Below are 23,951 nucleotides of genomic sequence, written 5' to 3'. Positions count from 1 at the left end.
GTGAGTCCTCCATAAAAGAAGAGGCTGTGGCAGTAACTACTGATCCTAATCCTCAAGAACAGATTGTTGAACTTAATCAGCAATTACTCCTTATAACAAAAACAATTAGCAGAATTCAAAGAGATGCTCCAAGACACTAAAAATGCTAACAAAAATATAGAAGCACAATTGAATCAGACAAGACAGCAGCTATCTAAACAGATAACAGAAGAATGCCAAGTTGTCCAACTAAGGTGCGGGAAGACATTGAATAACTCATCTCAAAGTAGCAAAAAGTCAAGAAAGGAACAAATGACAGAGGATGACCAAACCACTGCCCAAAATTCTTCTGAGGACATCAAAAACCTAGAGAGGAATAACTCTAGCGTTCAAACGCCAGAAAAGGGGGAAAAGTTGGCGTTAAACGCCCATCCCTTGCCTAGTTCTGGCGTTCAAACGCCAGAAAAGGGTGGGAAGCTGGCGTTAAACGCCCATCCAACACCCAATCCTGGCATTCAAACGCCAATGAGGAATCAGACACCTGCAAGTGCTGATAGTAACCCCTCTAAGAAGGCTTCTCCAACCACTTCTGTAAGGAATAAACCTACAGCAACTAAGGTTGAAGAATATAAAGCCAAGATGCCTTATCCTCAGAAGCTCCGCCAAGCAGAACAGGATAAACAATTTGCCCACTTGGCAGACTATCTCAGGACTCTTGAAATAAAGATCCCGTTTGTAGAGGCACTTGAGCAAATACCCTCTTATGCTATGTTCATGAAAGAGATCTTAAGTCATAAGAAGGATTGGAGAGAAACTAAAAGAGTGTTTCTCACTGAAGAATGTAGTGCAGTCATTCTAAAAAGCTTACCAGGAAAGCTTCAAGATCTAGGAAGCTTTATGATACCATGCACATTAGAGGGTGCTTGTACCAAGACAGCTCTATGTGACCTTGGAGCAAGTATCAACCTAATACCTGCATCCACTATCAGAAAGCTTGGGTTGACTGAAGAAGTCAAACCAACCCGAATATGTCTTCAACTTGCTGATGGCTCCATTAAATATCCATCAGGCATCATTGAGGACATGATTGTCAAGGTTGGGCCATTTGCCTTTCCCATTGACTTTGTAGTGCTGGAAATGGAGGAGCACAAGAGTGAAACTCTCATTCTAGGAAGACCTTTCCTAGCAACTGAACGAACTCTTATTGATGTACAAAAAGGGGAAGTGACCCTGAGAGTCAATAAGGATGAGTTCAAGTTAAATGCTGTCAAAGCTATGCAGCATCCAGACACATCAAATGACTGCATGAGCACTGATATTATTGACTCTTTGGTGGAAGAGATCAATATGACCGAGAGTCTTGAATCAGAGCTAGAGGACATCTTTAAAGATGTTCAGCCTGATTTGGAGGAACCAGAGGAAATAAAAGAACCTCTAAAAATCCCCCAGGAAGAGGAGAAACCTCCTAGACCAAAGCTCAAACCACTACCACCATCCCTGAAATATGCATTTCTGGGAGAGGGTGACACTTTTCAAGTGATCATAAGCTTTGCTTTAAATCCACAGGAAGAGAAAGCACTAATTCAAGTGCTAAGGACACACAAGACAGCTCTTGGGTGGTCCATAAGTGATCTTAAGGGCATTAGCCCAGCAAGATGCATGCACAAGATCCTATTGGAGGATGATGCTAAGCCAGTGGTTCAACCACAGAGGCAGCTAAATCCAGCCATGAAGGAAGTGGTGCAGAAAGAGGTCACTAAGTTACTAGAGGCTGGGATTATTTATCCTATTTCTGATAGCCCCTGGGTGAGCCCTATCCAAGTTGTCCCCAAGAAGGGAGGCATGACAGTGGTTCATAATAAAAAGAATGAACTGGTTCCCACAAGAACAGTTACAGGGTGGCGTATGTGTATTGACTACAGAAGGCTCAATACAGCCACCAGAAAGGATCATTTTCCTTTACCATTCATATACCAGATGCTAGAAAGACTAGCAGGCCATGAATATTACTACTTTTTGGATGGCTATTCAGGCTACAACCAAATTGCAGTGGATCCTCAAGACCAAGAGAAAACAGCATTCACATGCCCATCTAGAGTATTTGCTTATAGAAGAATGCCTTTTGGTCTGTGCAATGCACCTGCAATATTTCAGAGGTGCATGCTCTCTATCTTCTCTGATATGGTACAGAAGTTCCTGGAAGTCTTCATGGATGACTTTTCAGTATTTGGAGACTCATTCAGCTCCTGTCTTGATCATCTAGCACTTATCCTGAAAAGGTGCCAAGAGACTAACCTGGTCTTAAACTGGGAAAAATGTCACTTTATGGTGACTGAAGGAATTGTCCTTAGGCACAAAATTTCAAGCAATGGGATAAAGGTGGATCAAGCCAAGGTAGAGGTAATTGAGAAATTTCCACCATCTGCCAATGTTAAGGCAATCAGAAGCTTTCTGGGGCATGCAGGATTCTATAGGAGGTTCATAAAGGATTTTTCAAAAATTTCAAAACCTCTAAGCAACCTGCTAGCTACTGACATGCCATTTGTGTTTGACACAGAGTGTCTACAGGCGTTTGAGACCCTGAAAGCCAAACTGGTCACAGCACCAATCATCTCTACACCTGATTGGACATTACCATTTGAATTAATGTGTGATGCCAGTGACCATGCCATTGGTGCAGTGTTGGGACAAAGGCATAATAAGCTTCTGTACGTCATTTACTATGCCAGTCGTGTTCTAAATGACGCACAGAAGAATTACACAACCACAGAAAAGGAGTTACTTGCAGTGGTTTATGCCATTGATAAGTTTAGATCCTATTTAGTAGGTTCAAAAGTGATTGTGTATACTGACCATGCTGCTCTTAAATATCTACTCACAAAGCAGGATTCAAAATCCAGGCTCATAAGATGGGTGTTGCTTCTGCAAGAGTTTGATATAGACATAAGAGATAGAAAAGGAACAGAGAACCAAGTAGCTGATCACCTATCCCGGATAGAACCAGTAGCAGGGGCGTCCCTCCCTCCTACTGAGATCTCTGAGACCTTTCCGGATGAGCAACTTTTTACCATTCGGGAAGTACCATGGTTTGCAGACATTGCAAATTATAAATCTGTGAGGTTCATACCCAGGAGTACAGCAGGTTGCAAAAGAAAAAACTAATTTCTGATGCAAAGTACTACTTATGGGATGAACCATATCTCTTTAAGAGATGCGCAGACAGAATGATCCGCAAATGCGTCCCTAGAGAGGAGGCACAGAAGATCCTATGGCATTGCCATAGATCACAGTATGGAGGACATTTCGGAAGTGAGCGAACAGCCACTAAAGTCCTCCAATGTGGCTTCTATTGGCCTACTCTCTATAGAGTTGCCCGAGAGTTTATGCGTAACTGTGACAGTTGCCAAAGAGCTGGTAACTTGCCTCATGGTTATGCCATGCCTCAACAAGAGATCTTAAAGATTGATTTGTTTGATGTATGGGGTATTGAATTCATGGGTCCTTTCCCACCATCATACTCAAACACTTACATTCTGGTGGCAGTAGACTACGTATCTAAATGGGTGGAGGCAATTGCCACACCCACTAATGATACCAAGACTGTGCTGAAGTTCCTCCAGAAACATATTTTCAGCAGATTTGGTGTTCCCAGAGTACTAATCAGTGATGGGGGCACCCATTTCTGCAATAAACAGCTTTACTCTACTATGGTTCGATATGGAATTAGCCATAAAGTAGCAACTCCGTATCATCCACAGACAAATGGGCAGGCTAAAGTCTCTAATAGAGAACTAAAGAGAATCCTAGAACGAACTGTGATTGCCCATAGAAAGGATTGGGCAAAGAGATTAGATGATGCTCTGTGGGCATACAGAACAGCATTCAAGACTCCTATAGGAACCTTTCCATACCAGCTTATGTATGGCAAGGCCTGTCATCTATCTGTGGAACTGGAATATAAAGCCTACTGGGCAACCAGATTCCTAAACCTGAATGCTAAGTTAGCTGGTGAGAAAAGATTGCTCCAGCTAGATGAGCTAGAGGAGTTCAGACTCAATGCTTTTGAAAATGCAAAAATTTATAAGGAAAAAGCAAAAAAGTGGCATGATAAGAAGTTGTCATCCAGAGTCTTTGAGCCAGGATAAAAAGTTCTGCTGTTCAACTCTAGGCTCAGATTATTCCCCGGGAAATTAAAATCCCGGTGGAGGGGACCATATGTGAAGGAGTGTCACCATATGGATATGTTGAGCTTCAAGATATTGATTCTGACAAAAAGTTCATTGTTAATGGACAGAGAATCAAACATTATCTTGAAAGCAATTTTGAGCAAGAATGCTCAAAACTGAGGCTTGAATGAAGCTCAGTAAAGGTCCAGCTAAAGACAATAAAAAAGCGCTTGCTGGGAGGCAACCCAGCCATTAGCAAGTTATTTGTTTTAATCAATACTTGTAGAAGTTTGATATACATTTTTCTTCAAAGGTTAATCATCAAAATTGAAGGAATTCACAGAGTTACAGAAGGATTCAGTGCAAAAAGCAGAAAAAAAGAGCTTCCTGGCAAGAAAACGCCAGTAAAGGTAGCATTTTGGGCGTTAAACGCCAAAATTGCAGCATCCTGGGCGTTCAGAAAAATGCCCAGTGATAAAGGGGTTTTTGGCGTTTAACACCAGCCAGGGTACCTGGCTAGGCGTTAAACGCCCATAATGGCCAACAATTGGGCATTAAACGCCAGAATGGATACCATTCTGGGCGTTTAACGCCAGAAAGGCAAGGGGAGGAGATTTTGTTTCCAACTTCAAATTTTTTCAAATTTTCATGTTTTGACTCATAATTTTCTGCATAAACATGTTTCAAACTTTCATCATTCACCCTCAATTTTCTAAAATTCAACAATTTTCTAAATCTCTTTTCAATTTTCTTTCAAATCCTTCCCAAATCTTTTCAAAAACTCAATTATCCTCTTAATTTCTTTCCAAATCTTTTTCAACTCATCATATCATCTCTTATTTCTTAGATGCATAACCAAATTTTCAGATTTAACATCTTTATATCTTTTTCAATTACAAATCTCATCTTTTTCATATCATGATTTTATTTTCTTCCATCAATCATATCTCTATGTCATATCTCTTTCAAATTTTTTGAAATCCCTCCCCTCCTCCTATAAATATACATTCGGCCATCCCCTCCTCCCCACCATTTGAATTTGGGTCTTCTCCTCTCTCTCCCCTTTCCTTTCGTTTGCTTGAAGGCAAGTAAACCTCTAAGTTTGGTGTATTTTTCTGTGATCACTGAGCTAAGACTCATCAAGATCATGGCACCTAAGGGAAAACAAACCAATTCAAGAGGCAAGAAAGAGAATACTCCAAAGAGTCTTTGGAATCAAGAGAGGTTCTTAACCAAAGAGCATGCAGACCATTACCACAAAATAATGGGTCTGAGGTCAGTGATCCCGGAAGTTAAATTCAATTTGAAAGAAGATAAATATTCGGAGATCCAAGAGCAAATTCGAAACAGAGGATGGGAAATTCTAGCCAATCCTGAGACAAAGGTTGGAAGAAACATGGTTCAGGAATTCTACTCAAATCTGTGACTAACAGATAAGCAGAGAACAACTGGAACCGCCTTTCACACCTACCAAACTATGGCCAGAGGGAGGCTTATTTACTTCTATTTGGACAAAATAAGAGAGGTCTTCAAACTACCTCAACTACAAGATGATCCAGAATCCTTTAATAGGAGAATGGTGAGAGTAGATAAAGGGTTGGATCAAGTTCTAGAGAACATATGCCTCCCTGGAACTAAGTGGATAACCAATTCAAAAGGTGTCCCAAACTAACTCAAGAGGGGAGATCTCAAACCAGTTGCAAGAGGCTGGTTGGACTTCCTTGGGCGTTCTATATTGCCCACTAGCAACTGCTCTGAGGTCACTGTCAAAAGAGCAGTGATGATTCATTGTATTATGCTTGGAAAAAAAGTGAAGATTCATCACCTGATTTCTTGTGAGATTTATACAATTGCAAACAAGAACTCCATTGAAGCCAAACTGGCCTACCCAAGCTTAATCTCTCTGCTATGTAAAGATGCTGGGGTGAGGATGGGAGTAGATGAATTCATCCCAATTGAACACCCAATCACCAAGAAGTCAATGGAAGGACAAGTGCAAGACAACTCCATAAAAAGGAGGGCGCAGGAGTTCCTCCCAGAAATTCCTGAAATTGACTACTGGACCCGCCTAGAAGCATCTGTTACCAAGCTGTAAGAAGCTATGGAACAACTTAAGGAAGAACAGCAAAATCAAAACTACATGCTCTGCAAACTGCTGAAGGAACAGGAGAAGCAGGGGCGTGAGCTACAGGAGCTGAAGCGCCAGAAGCTCTCCTCTGAAGGACCAAGCACCCCACAGATTGAGGGAGCATCCACTTCTCAAAATCAAGGTTGTTGAGTCTTAACTCTGTGATAACCTTTATTATTAAGAGTCTATTTTAAGAGTCATTCATTTTTCTGCTTTTAATTTTCTGTCTTCTATTATTATGGGTCTGCTCTTATATTTATTTTTTAGTCTTATTTTTAGTCCATAATCAACAAAATTTAAAGTTTATGTCTTAAAGCTATGAATGTCCCATGAATCCATCACCTTTCTTAAAAAAAATGCTCTTAATTGAAAAAGAAAAAGAAGTACCTGAATTTCAAATTTTAAAACAGTTTAATTATTTTGATGTGGTGGCAATACTCTTGTTTTCTGAATGAATGCTTGAACAGTGCATATTTTTGAATTTGTTGTTTATGAATGTTAAAATTGTTGGCTCTTGAAAGAATGATGAAAAAGGAGAAATGTTATTTGATGATCTGAAAAATCATAAAATTGATTCTTGAAGCAAGAAAAAGCAGTGAATAGAAAGCTTGCAAAAAAAAAAGCGAAAAAAAGAAAGAAAAAGAAAAAAAAAAGAGAGCAAGCAGAAAAATCCAATAGCCCTTTAAACCAAAATGCAAGGGTAATAAAAAGGATCCAAGGCTTTGAGCATCAGTGGATAGGAGGGCCCACAGTAATAAAATCCTGGCCTAAGTGGCTAAACCAAGCTGTCCCTAACCATGTGCTTGTGCTGTGAAGGTGTCAAGTGAAAACTTGAGACTGAGCGGTTAAAGTCGTGGTACAAAGAAAAAAGAGTGTGCTTAAGAGCTCTGGACACCTCTAATTAGGGACTCTAGCAAAGCTGAGTCACAATCTGAAAAGGTTCACCCAGTTATGTGTCTGTGGCATTTATGTATCCGGTGGTAATACTGGAAAACAAAATGCTTAGTGTCACGGCCAAGACTCATAAAGTAGCTGTGTTCAAGAATCAACATACTTAACTAGGAGAATCAATAACAATATCTGGATTCTGAGTTCCTATAGAAGCCAATCATTCTGAACTTCAAAGGATAAAGTGAGATGCCAAAACTATTCAGAGGCAAAAAGCTAAAAGCCCCGCTCATCTAATTAATACTGATCTTCATAGATGTTTTTGGAATTCATTGTATATTCTCTTCTTTTTATCCTTTTGATTTTTAGTTGCTTGGGGACAAGCAATAATTTAAGTTTGGTGTTGTGATGAGCGGACAATTTATACGCTTTTTGGCATTGTTTTTAGTATATTTTAGTTAGTTTTTATTATGTTTTTATTAGTTTTTAAATAAAAATCACTTTTCTGGACTTTACTATGAGTTTGTGTGTTTTTCTGTGATTTCAGGTATTTTCTGGCTGAAATTGAGGGACTTGAGCAAAAATCTGGTTCAGAGGCTGAAAAAGGACTGTAGATGCTGTTGGATTCTGACCTCCCTGTACTCGAAGTGGATTTTCCGGAGCTATAGAAGCCCAATTGGCACGCTCTCAATTGTGTTTGACTCCACTTGGTGTGTCCTTGGGCTGAGCATTGAGATTTACACGTGTAGAGGTCTTTCTTGGAGTTGAACGCCAGTTTGTAACCTATTTCTGGCGTTTAACTCCACTTTGCAACCTGTTTCTTGGAGTTCAACGCCAGTTTACATCATCTATCCTTAATCAAAGCATAGACTATTATATATTGCTGGAAAGCCCTGGATGTCTACTTTCCAACGCAATTAAGAGTGCGCCATTTGGAGTTCTGTAGCTCCATAAAATCCACTTCGAGTGTAGGGAGGTCAGAATCCAACAGCATCTGCAGTTCTTCTTCAATCTCTGAATCTGATTTTTGCTCAAGTCCCTCAATTTCAGCCAGAAAATACCTGAAATCACAGAAAAACACACAAACTCATAGTAAAATCCAGAAATGTGATTTTTATTTAAAAATTAATAAAAATATACTAAAAACTAACTAAATCATACTGAAAACTATGTAAAAACAATACCAAAAGCGTATAAATTATCAGCTCATCAGTGACACTCATCATCATTCTCACCTATGAACGCGTGCCTGACAACCACCTCCGTTCTACCTTAGATTGTATGCATATCTCTTAGCCTCATGATTCAGATCAGAGTCTTCGTGGTATAAGCTAGATTGACTGTGACGAGCTTCAAACTCCCGAGTGTTGGGCGTAGTGACAGACGCAAAAGGATCAATGGATCCTATTCCGACATGATCGAGAACCGATAGATGATTAGCCGTGCGGTGACAGCGCATTTGGAACATTTTCACTGAGAGAACGGGAAGTAGCCATTGACAACGGTGATGCCCAACATAAAGCTTGCCATGGAAGGAGCCTTGCGTGCATAAAGAAGAAGATAGTAGGAAAGTAGAGATTTAGAAGACAAAGCATCTCCAAAGCCTCAACCTGTTCTTCATTACTGCATAACAAGTATTTATTTCATGTTCTTTTACTTTTTACAATTAAATCTGAGAATTATTGATATCCTGACTAAGAGTTACAAGATAACCATAGCTTGCTTCAAGCCGACAATCTCCGTGGGATCGACCCTTACTCACGTAAGGTATTACTTGGACGACCCAGTGCACTTGCTGGTTAGTTGTGCGGAGTTGCAAAAGTGTGATTGTAATTTCGTGCACCAGCTCCTCCCCTCAACCTAGGAGGTTTAGAAACTCATACAGAAAATAAAAACAATGGTGGAAAATGTAAAGGGTACTCTCCTGAATCGAAGAGTCCCGTAGAAGATGATAAAATGTTGATGATGATCTCCTGGTTTGGAGAATCTCCATGAATTACATAGATAAAATCCCTTAAATACTAAACAAATGACTCGTAAGGGTAAAGTAGTCTATTTCGTGCTAAAATCTACTTTTGAGGCCCACTTGGTGAGTATTTGGGCTGAGCTTTAATGAGATCCACATGCCATGAGGTCTCTGGGATGTGGAATGCCAACTAGAGGGTCCTCTCTGGGCCTTTGGACATTGGGCTCTGCTCTTTGGGCGCTGAACGTCTGGAAAGGGCAGGTAGTAAGCCTTAGACGCCAGTTTTGGGCCTTATAATCCGAAGCAAAGTATGGACTATTATATATTGCTGGAAAGCTTTGAAAGTCATCTTTTCATAGCTATTGAAAAGGCTCCATTTGGACTTCTATAGATCCAGAAAATTTCTTCTGAATGGAGGCAGTTCAGATCTGGACAGCATCTGCAGTGCTTTCTCTGTCTCTGAATTAGACTTCTGCTCCAGCTCCTCAATTTCAGCCAAAAAATACCTGAAATTACCCAAGAATACAAAAACTCATAGTAGAATCCAAAAATGTGATTTTAACACTGAAACCTATAAAAACTTAATGAAAACTAAATAAAAACTACTAAAAATTATATGAAAATGATGTCAAAAAGCGTATAAAATATTCGCTCATCATCCAGTCTTCCTATAGAGCCCTATAATGACAAAATCCTGTGAAAGATTAGGGATTTCATTGGAAAAACTTGCAAAGTGGATTATAACACATCACATATCAGTATCGTCTCCTCATATCGGACACTATGTTTAACCAAGGAAGAGTGAAAAACTTTTCAGATGTGAATATATGTGGTCTTTCCATCAAGACTATGAGCAAATCCTTAAGTAGAATTGGAATATTAAAGGCTATCTTCCACACAACCTCAACAATGTCAAAATGGAGCTAATTAAATGAAATAAAGTAGTTTTTGGTAATATTTTTAAAACCAAAAGAAGAACTCTAAATAAAATTGTAGAGTTTAAGATGCATCTAACATACGAAAACAACCCCTTCCTAGAACAACTTGAAGCATCGTTGCAGAAGGAGCTTAATGAAATTTTGGGCAAAGAAAAAAATTGGCTACAAACATCCAGAGAATAATAGATAACTGAAGGAGATAGAAATATAAAATTCTATCACACCAAAACCATCATTAAAAGGAGGAAAAACAAAATTCTCAACCTTAGAGGGCATGATGGAAATTGGATAGAAGAGGAAGCACAACTAAAGAAGCATAAAATTGATTATTTTGAAAATCTCTACAAGGAGGAGGTAACAACCATTCCCCTAGAGCTTAACACTAGTTCCCATACTAATTTAGACCTTTCTACTTGCAGGGCTCTAAACCCGATTCCCAAAAATGCAGAAATCAGGAAAGCTCTCAAAAGTATTAGAGCACTTAAAGCCCTAGGAAATGATAGTTTCCCAGTAGTGTTATATAAGAACAACTGGGAGATTCTAGGAGAAAAGATTTGTCGTCACATTAGATCCGTCTGGAATAGTCCAGACATTATCAAAGAGTCAAGTTATACGCTGTTAGCATTAATTTCCAAAATATAGCACCCGAAGTTCATTTTCTAATTCAGGCCAATTTTTCTTTGCAATGTGAGACACAAAATTCTCACTAAAATCCTGGTCCAAAGGTTGAAACCTCTCTTAAATGAGAGAATAGCACCTCATCAGTCCAGTTTTATCGCCAGAAGGACGATACAAGACAACATCCTTATAGCAAGGAAGTGATGCATTCCATGAGGAGAGTAAAAGAGTTGAAAGGTTACATGGCTATAAAAATCGATTTTGAAAAAGCCTATGATAGGATAAGATGGGACTTCATTAAGCACAGTCTTCACGAGTTCCATTTGCCAAGAAAATTCAGTAACAGAGTGATGCAAGGAGATCTGTCAACTACAATGTCCTTTGGAACAAAAATGAGAAATTTCAAACCTACAAGGGAGATCAGATAAGGTGAACCAATCTCACTTTATCTGTTAGTTATGTGTATGGATAAACTATCACAAATGATCAAACAAGCAGTGGAGCAAGAAGAATGAAAATCGTTTAGGGTGGAAAAAAGTGGACCCTAAATCTCCTACCTAATGTTTATGGATGACCTTCCACTATTTGCAGAAGTCTCAACAACTCAGATTAGAAAGATACAAGAGATCATAGAAAAGATTCACCAACTGGCAATAATTAAAGTAAACCAAGCAAAATCCTCTATAGTCTTCTCCCGAAATACTCACTCTCAAGCTAGGCAGGAGATAGGTGGAGCCACCAATTTCAAGAAAAGCAATGCTCTAAGTAGGTACCTTGGAACTTTAAACTAAAGGGTTGGAAAAGCAAGTGTTTATCCCTTGCCGGAAGACTGTAACTTAATTAGTGATTACTCTTAGTGTTAACTTCAAAATATAACATGGCAAAATTCCAAAAGAAATTTGCAGGGAGATTGAAAAAATGCAACGAGATTTCGTCTAGGGGGATACTAAAATAAGAGAAGAATGCATTCCACAAATTAGAAAACACTTTGCAAATCAAAACATGAGGGTGCCTAGGGCCAAGAAACCTTAATCCTATGAATGATGCTTTCCTTTTAAAGATTATTTGGCAACTAAGAGACAAACTCAATCAGCTATGGACAGAGGTCATGATTAACAAATACAACAATGGCAATAATAACATCACAGAAACAAAAGTAAGAAATTCAGACTCACCTCTTTAGAAGGAACTTATGAAACTAACAAAAGTAAGAAATTCAGACTCACCTCTTTAAAAGGAACTTATGAAACTATGGCCCGTGTTTAAGGAGCACACAATTAACTTCATAGGGGATGGGCTTAACACCATTTTTTGGCTTGATCCCTGGGTAAATGTGATACGTGAGCATCTTGTACCCTTTTTCCCTTATTTTCTAGGTTTTTTCAGTTAGCATTTATTAAGTTTATTATATTTTAGTACAAAAATCCTCTTTGGATGCTACTTTGAGTTGTTTTAGTATTTTTATGATTTCGGGAGAAATTCGGAGCAAGTTGGTAGAGTTTTGAGCAAAAAGGAAAAGATTTGGAGTTACCCCTTTGGGCGCTAAACGCCAATGATGAGTCCATATTTGATGATAAATTTTGGTGGGAATTGAGTAGATTTCATCATGTAAACCTACATTTATTCCCTTGAAAAGCATGCTTTTGAGTTTTCCACCTAAAATGTGCTTGATTATGAAAACATGCTCTTTTGTGCCTAATTTAATCAATTTTATTCTACTTTCATTCCATTCGATGCCTTGATAGTTTTGATGAGTTATTTCAAGTGTAATAGGTAGGAATGGCTTGATAAGAGTGGAAGAGAAGCATGGAATTGGAAGAAAACATAAAAAAATTGCACGATCGGCAAAATTCCTTCCGGCAAGTGCACCGGTTATCGTCAAGTAAAAACTCACAATAGAGTGAGGTCGAATCCCACAAGGATTGGTTGAGTGAGCAATTCGGATTAGAAGTATGTTCTAGTTGAGCGGAATCACGATTTAGATGAGAATTGCGGAATGTAAAATTTGCATGAATTAAAGAGCGAGAAGCTAAATTGCTGAAATTAAAAGGGATGGGGGTGATTGCATGAATTTAATTGCAGAATGTAAAGAGAAAGTGGTAAATCAGAAATGGGGAGTTCATTGGGTGTTAGGAGATATTGAGATCTCCGAATCAAAACAACTTTTATCTCTTCCTCAACCAATGCATTCATTGAATTTTGCTTGGCAATCTTATATGATTGGATCCCAATCCCTTGGCTCACCAATTCTCTCTAAAAACAAACAAATTCCCAATCCCTTGGTTTAAATGTTCATAAGAAGAGATGATGCTCGATCACTGATTACACCACACAGTTTCATGAACCACAATTTGGTAGGATTACATGTCACAATATCCATCCAAACCCCAATCCAATTCACTGTGAGAAAGCTTCTCTAGCATGAATCCTCCATTCCTTTCCCAAGGTTCCGAAGGATTCTAATTATGGGTAGTTTCTTTTCCAAGACAACTACCCAATGGAATTAGATCGAGAAGCTTTCTAACAAAATTCAAGAGAAAAGATTGAAGAAGAAGATAAAACTATTATTGATTCATTGAATTACAATAGAGCTCCCTAACCCAATGAAAGGGGTTTAGTGAGTCATAGCTCTGAATTCAATTACAAAACTAAAAGAAAATGATCCAAAGTTCTCCGTGTATAAAACTCCTCGAGTGTGTGTCAACCAACTTAAATTCTATCCTATTTATACACTTTCTAAATTGAGCTTCTGTTGTGTTTCTTGGGCTTTGAGGCCTTTCCTTGATTTCCTTTTGCTTTAGGTTTATGATCCATAATCCTGATGAGGCTGCTGATCCAATTCTGTAACATTCATTGAACCAACTTAGTGATAATCAAGTAATACACAAGACTCAACAAATTGAAGCTCCAGACTCATCAATTCTTCAGGCCCAATCCCATAAACATGATATTCAATTGGGTTTCATACCATAATACGTTTAAGTTAATGTTTGTGCTCAAATGCTAACTTAAACTTCAATATATTTGGCCCAGAAACCCCTTTCAAAAAGTGACGTTTAAGTTGAAGTTTAAGTTTCAGTTTAAGGTTAAACTGAAGCTTAAACGTGGAAATGGGAAAGCAACCCTGGAGGAGGGAAATAGTCGAACACGTTTAAGCTTCAGTTTAAGGTTAAACTGAAGCTTAAACGTGGAAATGGAAGAAAGCAACCCAGGAGTGTGAAATGTCGAACACGTTTAAGCTTCAGTTTAAGGTTAAACTGAAGCTTAAACGTGGAAATGAAGAAAGCAACCCTGGAGGAGCAATTGGGTCGAGCACGTTTAAGCTTCAGTTTAAAGTTAAACTGAAGCTTAAACGTGGAAATGGGAAAGCAACCCTGGAGGAGAGAAATAGTCGAACACGTTTAAGCTCCAGTTTAAGGTTAAACTGGAGCTTAAACGTGGAAATGCTCCTGGTGCCTTTCTTACTTCTGGCGTTTAACCTCCAGTTTAAGGTTAAACTGGAGGTTAAACGTGGAAATGCTTCCTGGTGAGAATTGTGTCGAACACGTTTAAGCTCCAGTTTAAGGTTAAACTGGAGCTTAAACGTGGAAATGCTCCCTTGGTGAAATTCTCATTCTGGCGTTTAACTTCCAGTTTAAGGTTAAACTGGAGGTTAAACGCCAGTTCCAGCATTTCTTAGCCTTCATGATTCTGGCGTTTAAGCACCAGTTTAAGCTTAAACTGGAACTTAAACTCCACATGTGATATTCAAGCTTCCTTTATTGATTTTGTTGCTTCCTTGCCTAGCCTCTTCTTCCCTGAAATCATCCAAACAATTGCATCAAAGTCTTGCAAAATTTCATGAGAAATCTTCCATTCATAGCATTCAAGTAATATAACTAAAAACTCATGGAATTTGCATCAAAATCATACTGTTTGGATGGTTCATTGCTTTGTTATTCATTTAACCATTCTTGGTTACTTTAAGCTCAAGAAAATGCATAAAACAACTAAAACTAACAAAAAAAATGCTAGTAAAACTAGCCTAAGATGCCTTGGCATCACAACACCAAACTTAATACTTGCTTGTCCCTAAGCAAGTCCTGAGTTATTTGAGAAGAAAGTATGAAACAGAAAGCAATTACATTGGCTATATTAGCAAGCATTTGAAGTTCATCAGAAGGGTTTTATGCAGAAAGTTGCAGTATCACTTTTTCATTCTTATCAGGTAAGATTATCACTTTTTCATTGCATCCATCAAACACTGCTATGGCCTCTTGTTATTCTTATGTCTTTGGCACTTTTCTCTTCTTTGTTTTTCTTTTCTTTTTCTTAGAGCTCCTTTGCTCCTTGTTTGCTTAGTGTCATGTGTTGCACAAGCCTTTGGCATTTTCTTTTTCTTATCAGTGCACTACACATATCCACTCCAGGCATTTTAGTTCACATTTCTTCTTGAGACATTGGTGCCCAGCACCTCTTTGTGTGACTAAATGTTTTGTATTTAGGTTGCTCTTGATAATGGACTTTTGGTTGATAATCCCGGGTTAGTTAACCCAAGTTACCAAGTGTTGAAACACTCCTCAGAACCTATTCATCCAAGCATATCCTTAATACATAAACACCACAGGCATTTGTCTCAGAAGTTCAAACCATTGGTGCCTAGCTTATTTTCTCAATTTTTTTTTTTTTTTTTGCTTTTTGGTTGCCCTTTTTCAGTGGCTTTTTCTTCTTCTTTTTTCTTTCTTTTTCATGGCCAAAGACATTTATTCATCAAGATCCATAGACAGTTTTCAATTTTTACACAAAAAATGATAATTCTACACTCTATTTCCAGTGATCTGACTAAACAATCAAGCATGCATACCACCACTTAATTCTACTTGATTTGTCACTAATTGAGCCAAGTTACTTTTGTTCAAACTTTTCTTTTATTTTTGGAAACAGAACAAGCATGGCAAGCATTTGTTTAAGAAGGTGAAGTTATATCCAAACATCTAGGCATTCACTTTATTCAAAGCAGTAAACAGACACTCATACTAAAAACTTCACATTCCAGGAAGATTCAACAATTACAGTTTAAACCAGAACAAGCATGCTTTTGTTTGCCTTTTAAAGAATGGTCAAGGAACACCACCACCTTGTGAAATTTCTTGTTTTCTCTTGTTGCCAGGAAACAATTTGATTTCTCCTTCTTCTCCTAGTTGTTGCTTCATGTTCTTTCTCAGATCCTTGTTTCCTTTCCTGCAAAGAGTGATGAAGTTGCTTGCTTCTCAAGCACTTGAGTGGTTAGCTCAACTATGTATGGGCAAGTGTCTGAGTCTTAAGTTGGTGTGTGAACACCAAACTTAGTCTCCTACTTACTCCTCTGCTCTTTGAGTCCTTGAATTCTCCTTGGAATGAAGTTGCTGCTAAGGATTTTAAGCATTCCTGTGATTGCTTAGAATGGTTGTTCCTTTCATATAATTCAAAGGTTGTTGTGTTCAGTTGATCTGTGTGGTGGAACACCAAACTTAGAGTCACACATTCCCCTTTGAATTATTGATCCACGAATTCATTGTTTGGTGTGAAACACCAAACTTAATTCTTTGCAATGCACAGAAACTACTTCACCTTTTTATTGAAACAAATAAAAGGAACAGCAAGGGAGTATTACCTCAGGTTGGGTTGCCTCCCAACAAGCGCTTCTTTAACGTCATTAGCTTGATGGTTGCCCCTTGTTAGGGTGGATTGTAGTGCTTGATGTCCTCTCCTCTCACTATGAAAACGTCCCCATTTGATTCCTTCATGATTTCCAAATGTTCCATAGAAAGAACTTTCCTGATTGTGAACACTTGAGGGAGCTGGGAAGGAATGGTTTTGAGGCCAGGTGGGATTGGCAGATAATGACTTGATATCACTTTATCTCCCGGAGAGAAACCTTCAGTGGGAATTTTCTTGTTTCTCCACCCTCTTGGCAATTTCTTTACAATTCTTCCCTTTCTCTTGAGGATTTCTTCATTGACCCTTATGCCAGGAGGATCCTTCTGATCTGTTTCTATTGATTCTTGTGGCTTTAACTCTTGCAATTCTTCTTTGCCTTCCAAGGACTGTTTCAGAGTTTCAACTGCTGGATTGCTTTCCTCCAAACACAGATGGCTACTATCATCCTTAGGCTTTTCAGGTTCTGGTTCAGGCTCAGATGCAGGTTTGAAAATATTGAAAATGAGCTGTTCATCATGTATTCTCAAGATTAGCTCTCCTTGTTCTACATCTATGAGCGCTCTAGCAGTGGCTAGAAATGGCCTTCCCAGAATGATAGGGTGTAGGTAGCTTTCCTCCATGTCCAAAATGACAAAGTCTGTGGGGAAGAAATAATTTCCCACTTTCACCAGCACATTTTCAACTATCCCTTCAGCTTGCTTCTGAGTTTTGTCAGCCAGTTGTATGATTACATCAGTGGATCTCACCTCATTCAGTTGTAGCCTCTTCATAAGAGTCAGAGGCATCACATTTATGCTAGCTCCTAGATCACAGAATCCTCTGTCAATTTTTGTTTCCCCTATGATACAGGGGATATGAAAACTTCCTGGGTCTGTTTTCTTAGAGACTATGTCCTTCTTGATGAGGGCACTGCATTCTTTGTTCATTATTACAGTTTGTCCTCCCTTCAAAACTCTTTTCTTGCTCAGCAATTCCTTTAAATACTTGATATGTGTAGGCATCTGCTGGAGAATCTCAAGAAAGGGAATATTGATATGGAGAGACTTAAATGTCTCTAAAAACCTTGAATAGGTTTTCCCTTTTTCACCTCCTCCTAACCTCTGAGGAAATGGTGCTTTTGGTTGGTATGTTTCCAGCATGCCTTTTTGCAGTTCCTTGGCTTGCTCAGTTTCACTTTCCTGCTTAGCTTCTTCCACACCTTCCTTCAAGATTTCTGGCTCCTGTTCTGAGGGTCTGATTCCTTCTTCTTCTGAGACTTCCTTCAATATGGTGATGGCCTTGCATTCTTCCCATCTCACTCCCTTTTGTTCCCCTTTAGGATTCTTTTCTGTGTCACTAGGGAACACTGCAGTTGACTTGGGGGCCTGTTGAGATAGCTCTCCTACTTGAGACTCCATCCTCTTGAGTTTTTCACCATGGTTCCTTAAGGTAGATCTCACATCATCCCTAAAGCTTTTCAACTCACTTATGTCCTGACCCATGTTTGCCAGCATTCCTTCTATCCTGTTTAATTGATCTTGAAATTGTTGGTTTGGATTAGGTTGGGTAGGTTGATTATTTTGGCCATGATATGATGGTTGGGAGTAAGTGTTTTGTGTGGCTTGGTGTGATCTTTGGTTGGAGTTTTGGTATGTGGACTTGTTATGTTGGTTTTGCTGGTTTCCCCACCCAAAGTTTGGGTGGTTTTTCCAGCCTGGGTTGTAAGTGTTGGAATGTGGATCATATGGTTGCCTTTGTTGATTTCCTACATAATTGGCCTCTTCCCAATCACCTCCTTCAGTGCTTACTTCCTCTTGATCTTGTGTGTGTATTGCAGCCACTTGCTTTGTTTCTAATTTCCTGGTGAGCTCTGCTAGTTGCTTGGCAAACACCTTGTTTTGGGCTAAAATTGTATCAACATGGTTCATCTCCATGACTCCCTTAGTGTTGTGTCTCTCTGAAGCATAGTAGTACTCATTCTCAGCCACTGTCTCAATCACTTCAATGGCTTCTTCCACAGTCTTTTTCCTGTTCAATGAACCTCCTGATGAATGGTCTACAGCCTTCCTTGATTCATAAGAAAGTCCATCATAGAAAATATGCAATTGCACCCAGTCATGGAACATGTCTGGTGGGCATTTCCTTGTCAAATCCTTGAATCTCTCCCATGCCTCGTAGAGAGTTTCACCATCTTGTTGTCTAAAAGTCTGAACCTCAGATCGAAGCCTATTGACCTTTTGTGGGGGGTAGAAACGTGCCAGAAACTTGCTTTCCACCTCATCCCAGGTTGTTAGGCTCCCCCTTGGGAATGATTCCAGCCACTTAGCTGCCTTGTCCCTAAGTGAAAATGGGAACAAGAGCAATTTATAGGTATCTTCCTGGACTCCATTGGACTTCACAGTGTCGCAAATTCTCAGGAATTTTGTGAGATATTGGTTTGGATCTTCATTAGCACTCCCACCAAATGAACAATGATCCTCCACAAGTGATATTAGCTGTGGTTTAAGTTCAAAATTGTTGGCCTGAATGGGTGGTTTCTGAATGCTGCTACCACAATTCCCAGAGGTTGGGTTTATGTATGAACCAAGAACCCTCCTCTCAGGAATGGCATTGTTTCCATCAGCCCTCTCATGGTTGTGAACTTCTCTATCCATGTTGAGATCTAAAGCTTCCTCAAAATTGTCCTCAGATTCTCCTTCAGATTCCTCTTCTCTCAGTACTCTCTTCCCTCTTGCTTCCCTTCTAAGTCTATGAAGGGTCCTCTCTGGTTCGGTATATGGAGGAGTTGATGTCTCTCCTCTCCTACCTGTCATACAAGAACACAGCACAGGCACCAAACAAGTGAAATACTCTTGGTTAATGGAAGAGTATGGTTAGAGCAGTTGAGGAATTAATTCAAATAGTTAGTGAGTCAGTGAGTTAGTTGCTTGAATTTAAAGGCATAAAGAAAGAAAACAAGTAACAGAGTGCAGAAATTAAAATTCAACAAGTAACTTGAACTGAATAAACAAAGCAAGAAAAATGCTCAATCTAGTTAACTTCCAATTTGAGAATTGTCAATCGAAAACCAATCCCCGGCAACGGCGCCATAAACTTGATGCGCATAAACTTGTTATGCTACGATTTAGGAAATTGCACGATCGGCAAAATTCCTTCCGGCAAGTGCACCGGTTATCGTCAAGTAAAAACTCACAATAGAGTGAGGTCGAATCCCACAAGGATTGGTTGAGTGAGCAATTCGGATTAGAAGTATGTTCTAGTTGAGCGGAATCACGATTTAGATGAGAATTGCGGAATGTAAAATTTGCATGAATTAAAGAGCGAGAAGCTAAATTGCTGAAATTAAAAGGGATGGGGGTGATTGCATGAATTTAATTGCAGAATGTAAAGAGAAAGTGGTAAATCAGAAATGGGGAGTTCATTGGGTGTTAGGAGATATTGAGATCTCCGAATCAAAACAACTTTTATCCCTTCCTCAACCAATGCATTCATTGAATTTTGCTTGGCAATCTTATATGATTGGATCCCAATCCCTTGGCTCACCAATTCTCTCTAAAAACAAACAAATTCCCAATCCCTTGGTTTAAATGTTCATAAGAAGAGATGATGCTCGATCACTGATTATACCACACAGTTTCATGAACCACAATTTGGTAGGATTACATGTCACAATATCCATCCAAACCCCAATCCAATTCACTGTGAGAAAGCTTCTCTAGCATGAATCCTCCATTCCTTTCCCAAGGTTCCGAAGGATTCCAATTATGGGTAGTTTCTTTTCCAAGACAACTACCCAATGGAATTAGATCGAGAAGCTTTCTAACAAAATTCAAGAGAAAAGATTGAAGAAGAAGATAAAACTATTATTGATTCATTGAATTACAATAGAGCTCCCTAACCCAATGAAAGGGGTTTAGTGAGTCATAGCTCTGAATTCAATTACAAAACTAAAAGAAAATGATCCAAAGTTCTCCGTGTATAAAACTCCTCGAGTGTGTGTCAACCAACTTAAATTCTATCCTATTTATACACTTTCTAAATTGAGCTTCTGTTGTGTTTCTTGGGCTTTGAGGCCTTTCCCTGATTTCCTTTTGCTTTGGGTTTATGATCCATAATCCTGATGAGGCTGCTGATCCAATTCTGTAACATTCATTGAACCAACTTAGTGATAATCAAGTAATACACAAGACTCAACAAATTGAAGCTCCAGACTCATCAATTCTTCAGGCCCAATCCCATAAACATGATATTCAATTGGGTTTCATACCATAATACGTTTAAGTTAATGTTTGTGCTCAAATGCTAACTTAAACTTCAATATATTTGGCCCAGAAACCCCTTTCAAAAAGTGACGTTTAAGTTGAAGTTTAAGTTTCAGTTTAAGGTTAAACTGAAGCTTAAACGTGGAAATGGGAAAGCAACCCTGGAGGAGGGAAATAGTCGAACACGTTTAAGCTTCAGTTTAAGGTTAAACTGAAGCTTAAACGTGGAAATGGAAGAAAGCAACCCAGGAGTGTGAAATGTCGAACACGTTTAAGCTTCAGTTTAAGGTTAAACTGAAGCTTAAACGTGGAAATGAAGAAAGCAACCCTGGAGGAGCAATTGGGTCGTGCACGTTTAAGCTTCAGTTTAAGGTTAAACTGAAGCTTAAACGTGGAAATGGGAAAGCAACCCTGGAGGAGAGAAATAGTCGAACACGTTTAAGCTCCAGTTTAAGGTTAAACTGGAGCTTAAACGTGGAAATGCTCCTGGTGCCTTTCTTACTTCTGGCGTTTAACCTCCAGTTTAAGGTTAAACTGGAGGTTAAACGTGGAAATGCTTCCTGGTGAGAATTGTGTCGAACACGTTTAAGCTCCAGTTTAAGGTTAAACTGGAGCTTAAACGTGGAAATGCTCCCTTGGTGAAATTCTCATTCTGGCGTTTAACTTCCAGTTTAAGGTTAAACTGGAGGTTAAACGCCAGTTCCAGCGTTTCTTAGCCTTCATGATTCTGGCGTTTAAGCTCCAGTTTAAGCTTAAACTGGAACTTAAACTCCACATGTGATATTCAAGCTTCCTTTATTGATTTTGTTGCTTCCTTGCCTAGCCTCTTCTTCCCTGAAATCATCCAAACAATTGCATCAAAGTCTTGCAAAATTTCATGAGAAATCTTCCATTCATAGCATTCAAGTAATATAACTAAAAACTCATGGAATTTGCATCAAAATCATACTGTTTGGATGGTTCATTGCTTTGTTATTCATTTAACCATTCTTGGTTACTTTAAGCTTAAGAAAATGCATAAAACAACTAAAACTAACAAAAAAATGCTAGTAAAACTAGCCTAAGATGCCTTGGCATCAAGAGGCTAGAAACACATATTCATACCATACATTACACAACACACTTAGGGTAGTTTTAGGGTATTTTAGTTTAGGTTTTCTCTCAATTTTCCTTAGGGTTTAGTTAGGGTTTATGCTACAAGTTTGCATTTTCCAATTTTGATCTTGGATTCTAGTTATTTCTATTGTAAGTATTTCTTTAATTTCCTCTTTTATTACATTACTTGTTCTACACTTTCTTACATTTTAATTTACTTTGTCAATACATATATAGTTTTGTAATTTTGAGTTTTGGTTAATGAATTTGATGTTTAATAGTTTTTATATGTTTATTGAGTTGCCTTTGTTGATTTTGATCATTGGTTGTTCATAGTTTCAAGTAATTTTACAATTTTGCCATGTTTTGTGAATATGCCTACCATGTGTTTGATGAAATGTGAATTTTGATTATGGAGTAAATTTTCACTCCTTGACTTGGGGAAATGAATTTATGGAATACTAGAGTCATAATATTCGACATTTAGTAATAGTTCTTGGGTTGTTAGTTGTTATTGTTTCCACTAACACTAGCTTTTTACTAAGGTAATTAGTAAGTTAGCTAGGATTTGTGGATTAATAACAATTATGCTCACTTGACTTACTCTTCGATGTTAAGGGTTGACTAGGTGAGATTAATCCATTATAATTATCATAGTTGTGGTTATGACAAGGAAGGAATTCTATAACTCATCCCAAGTTAAGGTTTCATTTACGTTTTGAACCACTCTTCACTCACTTTAAAGCTTTACTTGTCTATATTATATAGATAGTTCTTTTATTCCTACAAGAACAGTCACAGGATGGAGAATGTGCATAGACTATAGGAGACTCAATACTGCTACAAGGAAGGATCACTTCCCCCTACCTTTCATTGATCAGATGTTTGAAAGGTTAGCTAGTCATGCTTTTTATTGTTTTCTAGATGGATATTCTGGATATAATCAACTTGTAGTGGACCCTCAAGATCAAGAGAAAACAGCATTTACATGCCCTTTTGGAGTATTTGCTTACAGAAGAATGTCATTTGGACTTTGTAATGCTCCAGCAACTTTTCAGAGGTGTATGCTGTCAATTTTTTCTGATATGGTTGAAAAGTTCATTAAGGTATTTATGGATGATTTTTCTATCTTTGGTAATTCTTTTGAATCCTGCCTTAAGCATTTATCTCTAGTCTTGAAACGGTGTCAAGAATCAAACCTTGTTTTAAATTCAGAAAAATGTCATTTTATGGTTACAGAAGGTATTATTCTTGGACACTGGATTTCAATCAAGGAGATTGAGGTTGATAGAGCAAAGGTTGAGGTAATTGAAAAATTACCACCACTATCTAATGTTTAGGTAGTCAGGAGTTTCTTGGGTCATGCAGGATTTTATGGAAGATTTATAAAGGATTTTTCAAAAATTGCTAAACCATTGAGCAATCTATTAGTTGTTGATGTTCCTTTTGTGTTTGATGCTGAATGCCTACATGCTTTTGAAACTCTGAAGGCAAATCTTACCTCTACTCCCATCATAGCTCCTCCTGACTGGGATTTACCATTTGAATTAATGTGTGATGCTAGTGATTATGCTATAAGAGCTGTTTTAGGATAGAGGCATGGAAAGCTTATACATGTCATTTACTATGCTAGCAGTGTGTTAAATGATGCTCAAAAAGAATTACACAACTACAGAAAAAGAATTATTAGCTATTATGAATGTTGTTGATAAGTTTAGGTCCTATTTAATTGGTTCTAAGGTTATTGTTTATACTGATCATGTTGCTTTAGAGTACCTTCTAACCAAATAGGATTCTAAACCAAGATTAATCAGATGGGTGCTACTCCTTCAGGAGTTTGATATTGAGATAAAAGACAAGAAAGGGTCAGAAAATCACGTAGTTAACCACCTTTCCAGAATTGAGTCTGAAGTAGGAGTACAGTCACCCACAGCTGTGGCTGAAACATTTTCGAATGAGCAATTGTTCCTCATTCAGCAGGCTCTATGGTTTATGGACATTGCAAATTACAAAGCCATGAATTTCATTCCAAAGGAGTACAGTAGACAACAAGTGAAGAAGCTACTAACTGATGCAAAGTACTACTTTTGGGAGGAGCCATACCTTTTTAGAAGATGCTCAGATGGTATAATCTAGAGATGTGTCCCAGATGAGGAAACACAGCAGATTCTTTGGCACTGTCATGGTTCTGATTATGGAGGCCACTTTGGTGGTGAAAGGACAGCTACAACGGTCCTTCAAAGCGGGTTTTAC

General features: G+C 38.5%; 1 non-coding gene across 1 annotated transcript; it reads left to right on the top strand.

Moving 5' to 3' along the window:
* Positions 1–18,465: 18,465 nt before the first annotated feature.
* On the top strand, positions 18,466–18,569 carry LOC112759922 (small nucleolar RNA R71). Its single transcript, XR_003180385.1, has one exon. It is a non-coding gene; the product is annotated as a small nucleolar RNA R71 (small nucleolar RNA).
* Positions 18,570–23,951: the final 5,382 nt, after the last annotated feature.

This window comes from Arachis hypogaea, chromosome 16 (genome assembly GCF_003086295.3).
Source record: "Arachis hypogaea cultivar Tifrunner chromosome 16, arahy.Tifrunner.gnm2.J5K5, whole genome shotgun sequence".
Classification (NCBI taxonomy): Eukaryota; Viridiplantae; Streptophyta; class Magnoliopsida; order Fabales; family Fabaceae; genus Arachis; species Arachis hypogaea.
The sequence above is the reverse complement of the archived record's forward strand: the minus strand, read 5'-3'. Positions and strand labels throughout refer to the sequence as shown.